Below are 16,910 nucleotides of genomic sequence, written 5' to 3' on the forward strand. Positions count from 1 at the left end.
ACATCTGCATAAGTGTCTGGCCTGTCCATAAGGGCTCATAACTAACTACTCTGGAACCTTTAAAAAGCAACTCATGAACTCATGCCTGCAAAAGCCCATACAGAATATACCAGGCAGTGTCATTCTCAAAGAGCCTCATAGTCACTCCCCACTTTCTTCCAATGCAGATCCTTGCTGGGATCCAAAGAACCAATGAAACTAGTTCTGCATTTCCATGGCAGCTTTGGATATGTGTGGTTCTAACAGTAACCCTCCAGATCACATCATAATACTGCTGAAACTGAGAGGAGTTTCTAAAGTTTATGATATGCCATGAAGGCCTGCTGTTTGAAGGGTTTTTTTAAAATCCTATTAGGCATGCACAAGCTCTTGGAAATGCAAGAAGTACCTCTTTGGATCCCAGCCATCACAAACATTAGCATCAGCATAGTGTCGGGGAAAGGTTTGGCCCTGCCCCCTTGACCTATTTCATAGAATTTCTCATTTAAGAACTTTATCTCAGGATCCTCCCACCTCCTGTAACATCAATCTGCTGTCTTCCAGCAATGCAGATAGAGTCTATTGCATGCGAACATCAAGATTAGCCATATAGCATATCTATAGCCTTGGCCCATAAGTATTTGACAATTCTGTAGTTGTATAGCACAAATAAGGAAACTGGTATTGGGTACAGAATTCAGCATTCAGACAATCATTGTGGCTTCACATTATTTATTATTATTATCATTATTATTAGAATATTGTATATCACTTTCAACTACAAAAAACATTATCCAAGTGGTTTCCATAGCAAAAGGAATAAGATGGTTCCCTGTCCCCAAGGGGCTCAAAATCTAAAAGGAACACCACACACAACACACACAACAGGCACTACCAGCAGCCACTGGAGGGATACTGTGCAGTGGCTGGATAGGGACGGTTGCTCTCCCCCTGCTAAATTTATGAAAGTTAGCATTTTAAAAGGTTCCTCTTCACCCCCAAGAGGCACCTTTTGAAAAGGTAACCAGTTTTGTGCATTTTATCTATTTAGAATATTTCTATCCCACCTTCCAAAAGGCCCAAGATGCACTCTTGGTGGATAGATGGACACAAAAATCAAACAGCTTGCATGTTTCAATTATCTGGGGGCAGTCCTTCACTCTGCCAGCTCTCGGAAAGCCCACATGGACGATGTCGCCCAAAATGCACAGAGGAGCTCCTGCACCATCCTTAAATTCCTACAGGCGAGAGGAGACCATTACATACCCGCAGCCCTTAAACTGCTTGAATCCAAGCCATTATCTCAGCTTCTCTAGCCCAGCTGGGCCCCTTCTCCAACTTCACCCCATTGGAACTTGTGCAATCCAAGTTCCTGTGTGCAGCTCTCCAACTCCCAAGATGTGTCTCTAATGCCACCCTGCATCTGGAGACAGGCCTAATCAAAGTGGAGGCTAGAGTGTGGGTGGCCATACTCAGCTACTGGCTCAGACTATCGTTCTGCCCACTAAATCTTGCCCCCTAGGAGATGACTTCCAATCCAACTGGAAATGGACAGCTGAGACAAAAATAGCATATTTGGGCCTCTCCACCTCCATCTTACTTAACATGGGCTACAACCAGGCCAAAGCTTTCATCAAACAGCACATAAGCAACATAGAGCACCAAATTGATCTAAATAGGGCCCTGAACTTTCTCATCAATGAAGGACTTGGATACTCTTTCTCCCCAGCAGCACACGTTACACAATCAGAAGTCCCCAAGCACAGGAGGGCCTTTACCCTAGCACGCTGCCATACCCACCCCTCAGCCATTAACAGCTTGAAGACTGTTACAGAAATATTCCACTCTCAGAGCAACAATGCCCCTGCAACTCCAGGCAGATTGAAACAACTGAGCATGTCCTTGTGCACTGTTCATAATACAGAGACATTCACTCCTCCCTCATCTTACCATTGCTAGACAAGTATCCAGGACGTATGAGCCAATTTTACATCTCCTTCCTGCTTTCTGACACTAAGCCCGCTATCACATAAGGATGCTATTCTCACAATCACTGGAAAGCGGGCGAAGGGAGCTAACAGCTATAACCTGACCCCCAATCTCCAGCATAGCTCCAACGTGCTTGTCACCTGCCAGCCCAGTGCAACTCTTGAAAGACTTGCATTCCTCCAGCCATCCTGCACTATTGTCCATACCTCACTTTTACTGTTTTAATCAATACAGTTTTTATCATTTTGTATTTTTACAATTTGATAGCTTCATTGTTTTGAAGTCCTGCAGTTTTATGCCTTCTATGCCTTTTGTGCTTTTATGGCTCCATACTCTCACAGCCCTTACATTTTTTGCAATTTTATAATTTTATAGCTACAAGGCTTCCAGTTTAGTATTTGCAGTTTTGCAGTTTATCTCCCATGACTTTTATGTCTCCTATGTCTATTATGCCCCCCCCAAAAAAAACCTACCCCACAAACACACCCTCTTTTACTGTTTGAAATCAACCTTGTTTTATACTTTGTGCTAGTCTATGACCGTAATAAAGATTAGATTGGTTTGGTTTGGTTTAGTTTGGTTTGGTTTATATCCCACATTCCCACAATTGCTTAGTACAGCTCACAGCATCAGTTTAAGACAACTCCATAGAATAAATATAAATGCTAAAACTGTGGGCATTGCATCCTGAAACAGCAACATCTCTCCACCAAAATAAAAACACAGTCCTTCCTCTATCTAACCTAGGCCTCCTGGAACAGCTGGGACTTCCAGAGACAGCTAAAGGCCGGAAAGGGAGAACACTAAATTATTCAGGCGGAGCTACCATTGCACCTGGGTGGGCGGGGTGTGTTCAAAGAACCTGGGCTGCTATGCTTAGGGGTTGTGCCTGGCACCCCACCACACCCTCTGCATCTTATGTCAGATGCAGGGGGCGTGGCCATGTTAGCAAACCGTTTTTGAAAAGCTTCAGTCGGTGCTGGTCTCCCAGCCTGGCTGGGAATGCGTCTCTCTGCTTTTCCAAGCAGGGAGAGGTGTCAATGGGGCATGCAGCCCCATTTGCTAACGTGGCCCACCCCTTATATCTGATGTCAGATGCAGGTGCATCTGACATCAGATGCAGGGGGCATGGTTTGGCCAGGGGGGCACTCGTGGTGGGATGGTCAGGGGCTGCTAGTGTCCTCGCTCCACCACTTTACCTGATTAATTTTAATTTAATGTAATTTAATTTTTACACTTATATCCTGCTCTTCCTCCGAGGAGCTCAGAGCCATGTACATGGCTATTTTTATCCTCACAACAACCCTGTGAGGTAGGTTAGGCTGAGAGAGACATGACTGGCCCAGAGTCACCCAGTAAGTTTCATGGCTGAGATGCAGGTTGAGGCAGGAGATGAAGAGGTGCTGTTGCACTGGCAGACATCCAGAGCAGCCTACTGGTCGCACATCTGGAAGCCGGTCCATGTGATGGAGAGCTTTCCTATCTGTGCTGCAGCTGCACACACAGCAGGGAGGGGGCAAGCACTGTATGTCACCTTTAAAAATGCCTTTGAGGGCTGCACGGTGCATAGGGACATATTTTCAGGTGACACAGGCCACTTCTAGAATGAATTGTCAAAATTCACTCCTCGTTGCTGAGCACCTGAGGCAGACGCAGTGGAGAAGCTCTCTGCCATGCAGGTACAAATTCCAGGAGAGGTACTGGTAGGCTGCTCTGGAGGTCAGCCACTGTGTTGATAAGATGGTTCACCATGCCGCAAAAGCTGCATGGCCCACCAGTAAGACCAACCTAAAAGACCCAACAAAAGCATAACTGTACAACCAAAGTATGAATTGACCCTCACATTTTCTTCACACTGATTGCACCTTCTCCTCATCTATAGTAATGATAGGAATCCAGTGCAGGGGAGGTCCTTGAGGAAACTTCATCAGTATCAATAATATAAGACAGCCTTCTCATTCTATAGGATGTTTCCATAGTAACAAGTGGAACCAATTCTAATCCTTAATTTAAAACCTCCATTGAAAATGGCTTCTTTGTAATTAAAAATGAAGACACACATACACGCACACAGAAATACCTGCTAGGAATGCTGTCTTCAATTTGTTCTAATCTGTATCACTAGCACCACTGTGTGGCCAAAGTAACAATTTCACCCCAGTTTCAAGAAATATCAGCTCCAAATTTAATTTAATGTAGTCTTTTTCATATTAGTTGCCTAAGTTGACTAGGGCTAAAATCAAGGTTCATCTCCATGAGACCGAGGAGATCAAGGACCTGACCATATATTCTTGCAATAAATGTTCATTCTTTGCTAATTTATTGCAGGGGATGCAACCATCTTCCCTTACAGTAGATGTCACATTTTTCCAGCACTCAAATACAAGGGCTGACATCTGGACTAAATTACTTGATGGGAATACCATTGAGATTAATAGGACAAGTTGGTCATGACTAACTTGGCATGACTAACCTGGGACCTGCTGCATGCAAAGCTGATGTTCTGCCATTGAGTTACAACTCCACCATCCCCAAGACAAGTCCCTTTCCCATACCACTTTGTGACCTTTTCCAAATGTTAGTTTTGTTTCATTTTGTATGAATAAATTGGTTTTTTGTGAATCCTTGGTTTTCCTTCTTTACTTTTGAAGGCCTGTTCTCAGTGACGGAGCCTTTCCTTCCTTCCTTCTTTCCAATAAAATGCCCAACCCAGCAAGCCTGTTCTCCCCTCTGCAGTAAGGATACCACCCTTTCATGCTGTGTGGAGTTAGCCTGGATTGAGTAAACCACTTTGATAGTAGTTCAGAATTGATTTGTCAATCAGATAGCTAAGCCCCCAGCAATCACTGTTCCTGCATTGGTGTCCAAATCTCCATAGAACTGAATCTTGTAGCAATTTCCCCCATGATTGACACCTTAATCCTAAACCTATCTACTGAGAAGTTCAATTGAGTTCAGCAAAACATACCTCATGAATAAGTACGCTTAGAGCTGAGGACTTATTTACATAGGTTTCTAAATAACTCCATCCTGAAAACCTTGTGTGGGTAATAACACTAAACACTATTGGCATAATTCAGTGCAAGGTTAAATGCAGCTACACTTCATTCATGAGCATGTAACTGAGCACTGAATTGTGGCTCGTATAAAACCAAGACAACAATGCAGTGACACCAATAAAAACACCTCTAAAGTCACCTCTTAAATAAAAGCCTCTTTAGAGGTGACAATTTGAGAAACTGATGTGGATGAACATGAACACGGGAGATCATTTATAATAAACTCTGGTTTCAGAGATGAAGTTATAAAGTTAAGACAAAACACCACCATGTTGGAAATTTGTTGGAGGAGCAGAGTCTGAAATGGGGTTTTTTTGAGGCTAAGCTGGTCCTACTTTTACTAAGAAATTCTAGTTAGTATCTTACATATACCTTGATGTGGCTGATGCACTTGGAGGAAAAGAGGCCACCATTAGCAAATAAAGCCCAGGTTTATTCTGGCTGAATAAGGCATCTGGAAGAGGGTGACACCCTTGTTGACTGGGGCTGTTAATGCTTCTATTCCAGAAAACAGGCTTTTTCCCCTGAGTAGGAGATCCTCAGTGAGGGTATCGGACTGCGCATGCCCAGAGACAGAACTGGACCATGTGACTTGTAAGTAGGCGGATCCGCCTCCTAGCCCCAGTTCCAGTTCTGTCTCGCTCGGGACAGGACGTAGGAGAGAGCTCTGCTAGTTTTTTTGCTACTACTACTCCGAGTATTCTTTCTACTGTTTCTTCTCTCTATATCTCAATTGTGCGAGGGGGGGAAGAGAGTCATGCTTCATTTGGCTACAGATTGTGAGTTATAAATTGCATTCTTTTTCCTTTCCGATTCGGTTTAATTGGCAGTTTTCCAAATTATCGCACCAGTTATTGTTTCTTGTTTGCCTTGCCTATGGAGCTGGCACATGCCGAGGAGTTGCTCCAGGGGTCCCTCTCGGAGGGAACCCCGCTACCGCAGGTCCTGGGTAGCTTAGATTCCTCTTCTTGCATCTTGCAAACTGCGCTCGCTAAGCTCTGCTCTGCGGCGGCGCTTCCTCCCGCCCGTGCCTCAGCGTCCGGAGCTGCAGTTGCACAAGCTCCTGATCCCCTGCCTTCTAAGGTGCACAAGAAGACCAAGCATATTGGGGATCCTCCCAAAAAGCGCAAAAAGAAGTCAAAAGAATCGTATTTTAAGGCGGAGGCGGGAAAACGCTTAAGTGAGAGGCTACTGATTCAAGCGGTTTGCAGGCGCTCGAAATCGAAAGTGGGGGAAAATGGCGCCAAGCCTGCAGCAACGGCCAAACTGAAAAGACCCGCTTTGGAGGTGGTTGACCGGAGCCCGGTGGGCACTATCCTGGCAACCATGCCTCTGCCCCAAGAGGGCTCAGTGGTTGAGGAGGAAGCGGCTTGCCCGCGCAGTCCTTCCCCACTGTCGGAACACACACACACCCCCGCTGGACCGGATCCTCCTATTGCTCCTGTAAGTAAGGATCCTTTCTCCCCTAAGGCCACCCAGTGGCTTCGAGAATTTTTTAGGAGGGAGTTTACTCTTGAGCCACCTGCGGCTCCGATTTCTGGGTTTGGGATTCCGGGGAAAGATCAACCTCACCCCTTAGCCCCTTCATCATCGAGGGGCAGGCATCCCCATAGAAACAGGGGGGCGGACAGACTCTCCTCCTCCTCCCCTGACTCCAGCCCCTGCCATAGGGCTATCCCACTGGCTGAAAGGGGTTTGTTCATGCCCAGGCGCCTAGCACACAGGCATAAAAGAAGGAGCAGGGTCTCCTCTTCCTCTTCTTCTCCTTCACCTCCTCCCAGGAGACGTAAAAGACATGGGGACAAAAGACCCTCCCCACATCCCCTTCCTGCAGACCTCGCCTCCTTTCCCCCTCCTCCCCAATTACCCGTTTCACCTGGCCCAGATGTTCCCAATATACCTTCGGGGAGTGACACGGGAAACTACATCCCTCTGGACCCTATTGGTCCCATAGATTCTGCTAAGGAGGATGGCGAACTTTCCGAAGAAGAAGTGCCTCCTCCTATTTCTAACTCTGTTAGACTTTTTTCTTCAACAGATTTTGAAGTTCTCCTGTCAAAAGCCAGACGCACCATCAATGATGTTACGGCTCCCCCACCCACCCACCCACCCATCAGATACCCTGGACCTCCAGGTATTTCCGCCATCCGAACCTCCTGTGCCAGTGGTGCCCTTCCCCCCACTGTTTAATAAAGTTATGTGCGCGGAGTGGCAGTGCCCTGCTTCTACCAGACCTGTGGGCAACCTCCCTAAAAAGCATTACAACTTGCCCACGGAAGTGACCAAGTTATTGAATGTCCCTAAGGTAGATCCCCCATGGCACAAATGGCCTCGGGCGCCTTGGTGCTGGCCGAAGGGCAAGAACAACTAAAATCTCAGGAGGATAGGCGCTGCGATACGCTTCTAAGGAAGGTTCATGATGCCTCTGCATCAGCAATTAAAATGGCTACCACTAACTCTATTTTCGCTTGAGCATCGCTTTTATGGGCGAAGGAACTGGTCAAGCTAGTTCCCCCAGAACTCCCCAAGCTCCGCCAAGGCATAAACAAGATTGCCAAGGCATCGGCCCTGACACCCGATTCGAGCTTGGACTGTATCCAACACTCTTCTAGGGCACTAGCAGCTGGTGTCGCCGCTCGCCGCACCTTGTGGCTAAAACCTTGGACCGCTGACTCTAAACCTTGGACCGGCCTCCCACACAGTTACCGGCTTTGTCACAGAGCTGGGAGGGGCAGCGGGGATTGGGAACTGCCTGGCCCCTGGAAGTCCCAGGATCCCCCGTGCAAGTGCACAGAGCATGCTGGGAGGACCCCCAACATGGGAGGCCTGTGGTAGTCTCTCCTCGTGAGTTGCTGCGACACGGAGCTGCACCATCTCAACCCACGATCAAACAAACAGGGTTAACTTACCTTGTTTAAGGGTGGGGGCAATTAAGGACGTTTGCTGCCAGGGAGCCATGTGGCTCCTGTTGCAGCACATGACCTCCTAAAAGTGGGCTGGGCTCTCTTAGCCCACTTTTGGGAGGTTGTGAGAATAGCCTCAAACTCTTAACTCAGATTCCTCAGCCAACAGCTGCCTCCAGCCTTCCAGTCTAAGGTAAGGTGCTCTACCCAATGGGGCACAACTCAGTGGAAGAGCACATGCTTTGTGTGCAGAAGGTCCCAGGCTCAATTCCTGACATCTCCAGGAGAAGCAGGAAAATATTTCAATTCCTGACATCTCCAGGAGAAGCAGGAAAATAGCCATAGCCAGTCAGCATGGGCAATACTGAGCTAGATGGACCAATGTTCTGACTTGGTATAAGGCAACTTCCTATGTAACCTGTGTAAAGTTGAACAAGAAGGGATTGGGATCACCTTGGAACTCCAGGCAAGTATGATTGGTACTAAATTGTCACTAAGGCCCAGAGTGTGTCCTGAATTTTTACATGAGGTCATAGATGTCTATGAGCGCTAGAAAAATGTGTTCTTAGTTGGCTTTCTTCTCTTTTCATAGCTGTTGATATTGGCCAACACGATGGGCAATAAACACCAGCACTGCCCATCAACTGGGGCTCCTGTGGACGAGACAGGCACCCTCAAGGAAGTTGCTTAAGCAAGCATACTTAAAAATGCATGCCCACTGTGGTGCAACACAACTGCAGGTGCACAGTTTTAAGAAGTTACACAACTGTCCACTTGAGCAACACCACGGGGCTGCCTGTCCCATGCTGGCTGATGGACAACACCAGCATGGCATTACATGTTGGCCACTGTTGACAAAATGTCCCTCACCCAACTAAAAAAACCTGAAGAGGTCTTCACGGAATTCTTCCTGGCATTGAGGTCTCAGAAGAAGCAATAATGGCTTGGAAACCTTGTGACCCAGAGAATGTAGAATGCTTCTCATTTACATCCCAGCCTTATCTGTCTACCATGTTTTGCAGCCCTAAGACAGTAGTAGCTCAATAGCGGCCCTTGGATCACCAGCTTGCAGCAATAGTTCCACTTTCTCTGCATCCAAATCCCTCCCTGTGTTGTTATCTCTAGAGCAGGGCTGCTCAACTTTGGCCCTCCTGCAGATGTTAGCCTACAACTCCCATAATCCCTGGCTATTAGGCACTGTGTCTGGGGATTATGGGAGTTGGAGTCCAAAAACAGCTGGAGGGCCAAAGTTGAGCAGGCCTGCTCTAGAGCATTCACTCCTCAAATCAGGGACCTGGCATTTTTTGTTTGTTTGCTTGGTATTAACTCTGCAAAGCACTACTTTGCACTACTACAGAAATAAAGTTTAGGATTATTGTTCAGCAACTTCTCCAGTTCTGCTTTGGGGCATGACACCAACGGAAAGGCTGTAGGCAAACAGGGCTGCGTTATTTCTATTTGTCACTGTACATTGCCTTAAACACTGGAAAGGTAAGCAACAGAAGCGTAGCAAGGTTGGAGTGGGCCCAGAGACAAGATTTTAAAATGGGGCCCCCCACTGAAGCTCAGCTCATGAAGTAAAGAAATCTTAAATGAGGCTGAATAGTGGTAACAAAAAGCATAGTGAAATTTCTATCTGTCTGTCTGTCTGTCTGTCTGTCTGTCTATCCTATGTGGCACAATAGAACATCATTCTAATTTTTTTTTTAAGGTTTTGTAAATTGTGGATGATGCAAGTCATTTAATTGTACTAGAGAAAGACATGTTGTTCTGGTAGCTCCAGATCTTAACACTCACATCAATTTTGGAGGAGGAATACAACTGAAGGAAGCCCAGGTGGGTGCGCGACTGGGTGAGTCAGTCATGTGACTTGCCTCGGGGGGGGCAAGGCAGTTGGCCCCCAAACAACTGTCTTCCCTTGCCCTATTATAGTTATGCCCCTGGTAAGCAACATATGGTTTACATACATTTATTTATCAACCACCTAGCTCAAAAGCTACATTGTTGGACCCTTATTCTCATCTTGTGAACAAGAGCCGGTCTTGTGCTAGCAAGCATGAATTATCCTCTTTGCTAAGCAAGGTCTACCTTGATTTACATTTAGATGAGGGACTACTTGTGAGCTATATAAGATATTCCTCTTAGGGGATGGGGCCAAAGCTCAGTGGAAGAGCATCTGCATTCTTGCATGCTGAAGGTCCCAAGTTCACTCCCTGGCATCTTCAGGTAATGCTTGGAGACTCCTTCCTGAAACCTTGGAGACAGGGGCGTAACTACTATTAGGCAAAGGGAGGCCTGGGGGCCCCCACACCTCGAGGGGCCCCCCAGAGGCAAGTCACATGACTTTATATTGTGAAGTGTGTGTGTGTGTGTGTGTGTGTGTGTGTGTGTGTGTATGTATCTCAGCAAGGGGCCCATTTTAAAATTTTGTCTCTGGGCCCACTCCAGTCTTGTTACTCCCCTGCTTGGAGATCTGCTGCCAGGCAGCATGGACAATACTGAGCTATATGCACCAGTGGTCTGACTCGGTATAAGGCAGCTCCCTAGATTCTTATCTTCACAACCTCAGCATGACTATTGTAATGAGTCGAAGGCTGCCCTTGAAGACTCTTTGGAGGTTACAGCTAATAAAAAAATCTCAGAAAGCCGTTCTGCTGAAGGGGATATACCAATGACAACTCATTAGATTTATAATCTAAAGCTTGCACCAGTTTCCTATTGGGATCCTAGTCAAAATGTGCTGCTTTTTACCTATACAGCTCGAAAAGATTTGGGCCTTATGAGCTTTTTAGATTGTGAGCCCTTTGGGGACAGAGATCCATCTTATTTGTTTATTATTTCCCTATGTAAACTGCTTTGGAAACTTTTGTTGAAAAGCCATATATAAATATTTTTGTTGTTGTTATACACTAGTGAATGATTCTATAGCCTAGGGTGCTACAGATGACCACATAGCTTGCAAATCTATATCCTGCAGTTCTTCTTTGGTCCATGGCACTAACACAACAGCTGTAGGGTATACAGGATTATTTTTTGGATTAAGTAGAAGAAAGAAAGAAAAATAAGTTTATTCAGTCATTGACCAGCAAACACTTACAATAAAATAGTACGCATTTTATAAATAATATAACAGAATCTGACCATGACAGAGATAGTATCATTATCCACATTAGTTAAAAGATAATTTAAATAAATTTCATCAGACCAGCCAGGCAAGTTATCTAACATGGGAGATATAAGTCTTAAACGGGGTTCACTATAAAAATCACAATGAAGGGTAACATGCGAGGTGGATTCTATAACCCCTTTACCACATGGGCAAAGTCGTAAAGATAGCATAACTTTTGGATTAAGTATGTAAAGCAAGCTATCTTTCTCAAGTACTATTGGTTAAAGCTTTTTACCTATATGATCAACTAAGCGAATTCTAGCTTGTTCCCTAAAAATCATCCCCTGGGACTTGCTAAATCAGGCTTGAAATGTCACTTTTGCTCATGATAAATGCCACTGGCAATTTATGGAACATTGCAAATAATTTAAAAGCTTCCATGTGCAAAAACAAAAGAAGCACCAAGCATACAAATGTCAGAAATGGCACTTAGCAGAGGGGAGGAAGGGAGGTAAAGGTTTTACTTTAGCATCATTTTAAAAAACAATATACAAGCTGGGCTGATGCATTTCCAATCTCTCAGCATAAACAGCCCTTTGAAAAAGAGAATCAATATTGTATCTCCCACTTACACAGCAGCTACATTTTAGAATCAATAGAGGTTGAATTTTCCACTGTATTTAAATGTAAAACTGAGGTATACGAACTTGGCTAGTTGAAAAGCGTGTTTTATATGGGTAGCTATGACAGGAAAAAGAACAATAAGCAAGAACTGAAGGCATAGGGCATATCTGCCCTACAGACTTACACAGAGATCCAGAAATGCCAAAAAAGCTACAGCAGTATTTTTAGCATGACAAGCCGTAGCCAGAAACCTCCACCTTACCCCTCTATTCCGAGGGGCACGTACCTCAAACCTCTTCCTAGGGAACCATGGAAATTGTAGTTCTGTGAATGGAGGCTTACGGATAACTAAGAAATAATTCCCACTGCCTCAAAAAATAACAATTCCCAGGATTTGGAGGAAACTATGACATGTAAAAGTAGTATAAAACTGATACAGGTCTGTAGTGCAGATATGGACAAGTCCTGAAGAAGGCATGTGTTGGTTATTTATTTATTACATTTATAAACTGCCTCATCCAAAGGCTCTGGGTGGTGTACAGCAAATTTAGAAAGACCTAAAACACACTCCATTTGAAACACAGTGCTAAAAACAATATAAAAACAATTCAAACACAATTTTAAAAACCATTTTAAACTAATTAAAATACTTTTAAAAACAATTTACAAATCTTGGAAGGCCAAGCCAAACAAGAAAGATTTAGGGCTCTCTTAAAGGCCGACAGTGAGCCTAAACTGCGGATATCTGCCAGGAGTGCATTCCATAGGCCAGGAGCAGCTACAGAAAAGGCCCGGTTCAAAGTCACCACCAGATGTACCAGTGGCAACAGGAGATGGACCACAGTCTTGACAAGCTGTAGAGTAGGCCTGAACAATTTTGGCCCTCATGAAGATGTTGACCTACAGGTCCCATAATCTCTGACTATTGGTCACTGTGGCTGGGGATTATGAGAGTTATAGTCCAAAAACTGCTGGAGGGCTAAAGTTGTGCAGCCCTGCTGTAGAGCCCCTCATTAACCATGATATCAATTGTTTATCATTGCTTGCAGCGATGCCTGGGGCAGTAAAGAGCCTGTGAAAGGCATGTCAAACATCATGTGCCTGGTTGAGCTAGACTTGGCTATTCAAGGCATGCAGAGCAGCAAGGGTGAATCAACAAAGTTAGGAGTTCTCAAACTTGGGTCCCCAGATGTTGGGACTTCAACTCAACTCCCATAATGCCATTGTGGCTGGGGATTATGAGAGTTGAAGTCCACAACACCTGCAGCCCCAAGTTTGAGAACCCCTGGACAAAGTCATTTTAAGAGAGCAGAAGACTTTGGGGGAGCTGAAGGTTATACAGTGGTCCCTCGACTTACGTAAATAATCCATTCCGAACGCACGTTCGGAGGTTGAAATTTTCGTAAGTCGAAGAGCGCACCACGGAAGTCTCAAAGCACTCGTAATTCGAGGAAGCCGCATCTAAACATTCATAGGTCGAGTAAGCAACTACTTCCGGTAAGCAACTACTTCCGGTCTTTTTGTCGCTCATAACTCGAAAACAACGTAAGTTGAGTAGTTCGTAGGTTGAGGGATTACTGTAGGATGAATCCACTGGATATGGAAGGAGATGAGAAGTCAATACAGAAATTTGAGGAACAGCATCACCTGTTCTGAACGACAAAGGAGATAAATTATTTTGGTGAGAGATAATCAGCAAGTGAACCTCCTTTTAGAAGAGTAGCAGCTGGAATTTCTGCAATTTAGGAATTCTGGGGGGCTACCAAGATGATGGTAGTGTAACTTCAGCACAATGTTTCAGTGAGATTCCTGTTGTTCTCTGACATATCCTATGATTGCAACTTATCTGCCTACCCTGATTACTACTTTTTAAAACGCAAACCACCCAGAGACGTAAGTTTTGGGTGGTATTAAAAATGTCAAATAAATAAATAAATAAACAAACAAACAAATAAATAAATAAAATTACCTTTGAATTCAAATGTTCCAGAATCCAAGGATATTAACTATGTTCACAGTATCACAGGTGCATATTTACTGGTGTGTTGTTGTTTTTAATTAACTAAGAGTTTGCCATTTTTAAAAAAAACAACAGCAAGGTTCCCACTTTTCAATTCTGTTTTTAAATACTAACCATGTTTTAAAACACAAGTAGCGTGAAAAATTGTCTGAAATCCTCATGCCCACAGGATTTTTCTAGAAGCATTAAAAAAAAGAGAAAAAAGAATCACAGCTTTTATTATATAAGAACATTAGAACAGCCCTTCTTTAGCAGGCCCAAGGCCCATCTAGTCCAGCATCCTGTTTCACACAGTAGCCCACCAGATGCCTCTGGGAAGCCCACAGGCAGGAGGTGAAGGCATGCCCTCTCTCTTGCTGTTGTTCCCCTGCAACTGGTATTGAGAGGCAACTTGCCTCTGAGGCTGGAGGTGACCTATAGCCACGAACTAGTAGCCATTGATAGACCTGCCATCCATGTCCAAGCCCATTTTAAAGCCATCCAAGCTGGTGGCCATCACCACATCCCGTGTCAGAGAATTCCATAGATTGTGTGCTGTGTGAAAAAGTACTTCCTTTTTTTGGTCCTAAATTTCCCAGCCTTCAGTTTCATGGGATGATACCTGATTCTAGTGTTATTGGGGGGGGGGGAATTATCTCTGTCCACTTTTTCTACTTTATGCATAATTTTATAGACCTCTATCTTGTCTCCCCATAGTCACTTCTTTTCCATACTAAGAAGCCCCAGATTTTATTTATTATTTACATTTATATCCCACTCTTCCTCTGAGGAGCTCAGAGTGGAGTACATGGTTATTTTTATCCTCACAACCCTGTGAGGTAGGTTAGGCTGAGAGATACATGACCGGCCCAGAGTCACCCAGTGAGTTTCATGGTTGGATGGGGATTTGAACTCAGGTCTTCCTGGTCCTAGTCCACCACTCTAACCACTATGCTATGCTGGCTCTGTGCTCAGATGCTGTTGCCTACCTCATAAGATGCTCCAGGCCCCGTTCATCATGGTTGCTCTCTTCTGTACCTTTTCTAGTTCTACACTGTCCTTAATAATGATCCCTAGAATGGGATTTGCCTTTTTCACAGATGCCGCACACAGGGAGTCAACATTTTCAACAAGTTGTCCCACCACAACCCCAAGATCTCTCTCCTGGTCAGTCACCGACAGCTCAGATCCCATTGGTGTAAATGTAAAGTATATAAATATATACAAACAAGTCTGACAATAAAATATTTGAAAATCTTTTATCACATCAGCTATGAACATCTTACCTTTCAATGCTTCTAACCAGTTATTTAAGATGTAAAAATCGTTCAATAAAATCTGAAGGGTATAGTCTAAACTGGTACAAAATATTAAGAGGCCATTGAGTCTTAACACAAAACTATAGGTTGTTCAGCTGAGCTATAGTTTTATGCTACATCTGAACATGAGCCTATCCACAAGCCATGATTTGCTTGGGACCAAGAAACCAGGATCTAAAACCACAGGTGTTTTGCAAACCACAGTTTATGCTAACTGTGGTTTGCCTTATGCGTGAATTCACAGATCAATGATAAATCACAATTAAGGTCATTCTTCTGCTTCAAGAGGCTGTTGCACCGTGGAGGAAGGCGTGAAGCAGACTCAGGGGTGACTCTCACTATCACAGATAATCGAGGGATTGGTAGTGGAAGTGCACTCCCACACAAGCACGGAGCAGGGTCAAGGGATCTGGGGCTGGGGCTTGTTTTCCAGCCTCCATGAATGCAATGTGTGACACTGGGGGGATTCCCCCAAGAGACAGGTAAGCTAGGCCCCCCATCACTGTGTTCTCTGGGGCTAAATACAACCCCAGCAAACATACGAGTAGTTAGCCAAGGGTAGGAAGATGACATAAACTGAGTCAGACCATTGGTCTATCTAGCTCAGTATTGTCTACACAGACTGGCAGTGGCTTCTCCAAGGTTGCAGGCAGGAATCTCTCTCAGCCCTGTCTTAGAGAAGCCAGGGAGGGAACTTGAAACCTTCTGCTCCTTCCAGAGCGGGTCCATCCCCTAAGAGAACTATCTTACAGTGCTCACAAATCGTCTCCCATTCATATGCAACCAGGGTGGACCCTGCTTAGCTAAGGGGACAAGTCATGCTTGCTACCACAAGACCAGCACTCCCTCCCTTAACCTTGGCTAACAGCCAGGGTTAACAGCAGGGCTAGGCAGTGCTGCCCCACTAGGATTGGGCACAATCCCGGCAGTTCTCACGCACAGCATGACCCAGACTGGGCATCCCTAGCCCAGGTTAGACTGCGCGTGAGAACATCCTCACATAGTTTAAAACCATGACTTGCTAGCTGCAACCATGGTAGAGATTTTTAATTTGCTTAGCACAAACCATACTTTTATGTTGTGTCTGAACCTCGCCATGAGGCAATTCTTACGATCGCCAAAAAGCAGGCTAAGGAAACCTAGCCCACTTTCTGGCTACCGTGAGAACCACCAGACTCGCAGGCAAGCCCGGTTGCTTTCAAGCAGGTCACCTGCTTAAGTATCCCTCCCCTAAGCCCAGGTTAGCGGAGTGAGTGCTCCGCTAACCCGGGCTTTACGCTCGTGTGTTGCTGCGGCGCAGCTCTGCACCACGGCAACTCACAAGTAGACCCCCGACCAGGAGGCTTAAAATCAGCCTCCCAGCTCGAGGGTCTCTTCAGCATACCTTGCGCACTTGCGCAGAGCATACTGGAACGTCCAGGGGCCGCATGGCTTCCAATCCTCCCAACCCCAGCCGGCTCTGTAATGGAGACAGCAGTCGTGTGGGCGGCCGATCTGGCCGCCCCGAGCAGACTGGCTGGTTGTCTGTGGGGAGAGCGGGCTAAGCCTGCTCTCCCCGCTAACCCTCTGGAGGCAGGTCTCGTTGATTGTGAGACCCGCCTCCATATATACAAGGCTGTGCAAGTTTTGAGGTACTAGGGAAACATAACACAAATTCAGAATTCAACATCCTGAGAATCTGTTCTGACATTCTTTAAATTTTCCAGTCATTGTTGTGAGCCAACCCTGATTTGTATACGGAGCTAGCATAGGAAATCAGGCTTGTTTCACCAGTGTAACCAAGTGACCAGTTCTTTATACGGTGACCATGTATGTTCTAGGCTAGAAGCTAGAAAGAAGACCAAATACTCTTACATAATTCAATGGGCTTTTTTGAGTATAAAAGATTGTCAGAGCAACAGCATCAATTTAACTGGGCAGGAAATAAAA

This window comes from Hemicordylus capensis, chromosome 1 (assembly GCF_027244095.1).
Source record: "Hemicordylus capensis ecotype Gifberg chromosome 1, rHemCap1.1.pri, whole genome shotgun sequence".
NCBI lineage: Eukaryota > Metazoa > Chordata > Lepidosauria > Squamata > Cordylidae > Hemicordylus > Hemicordylus capensis.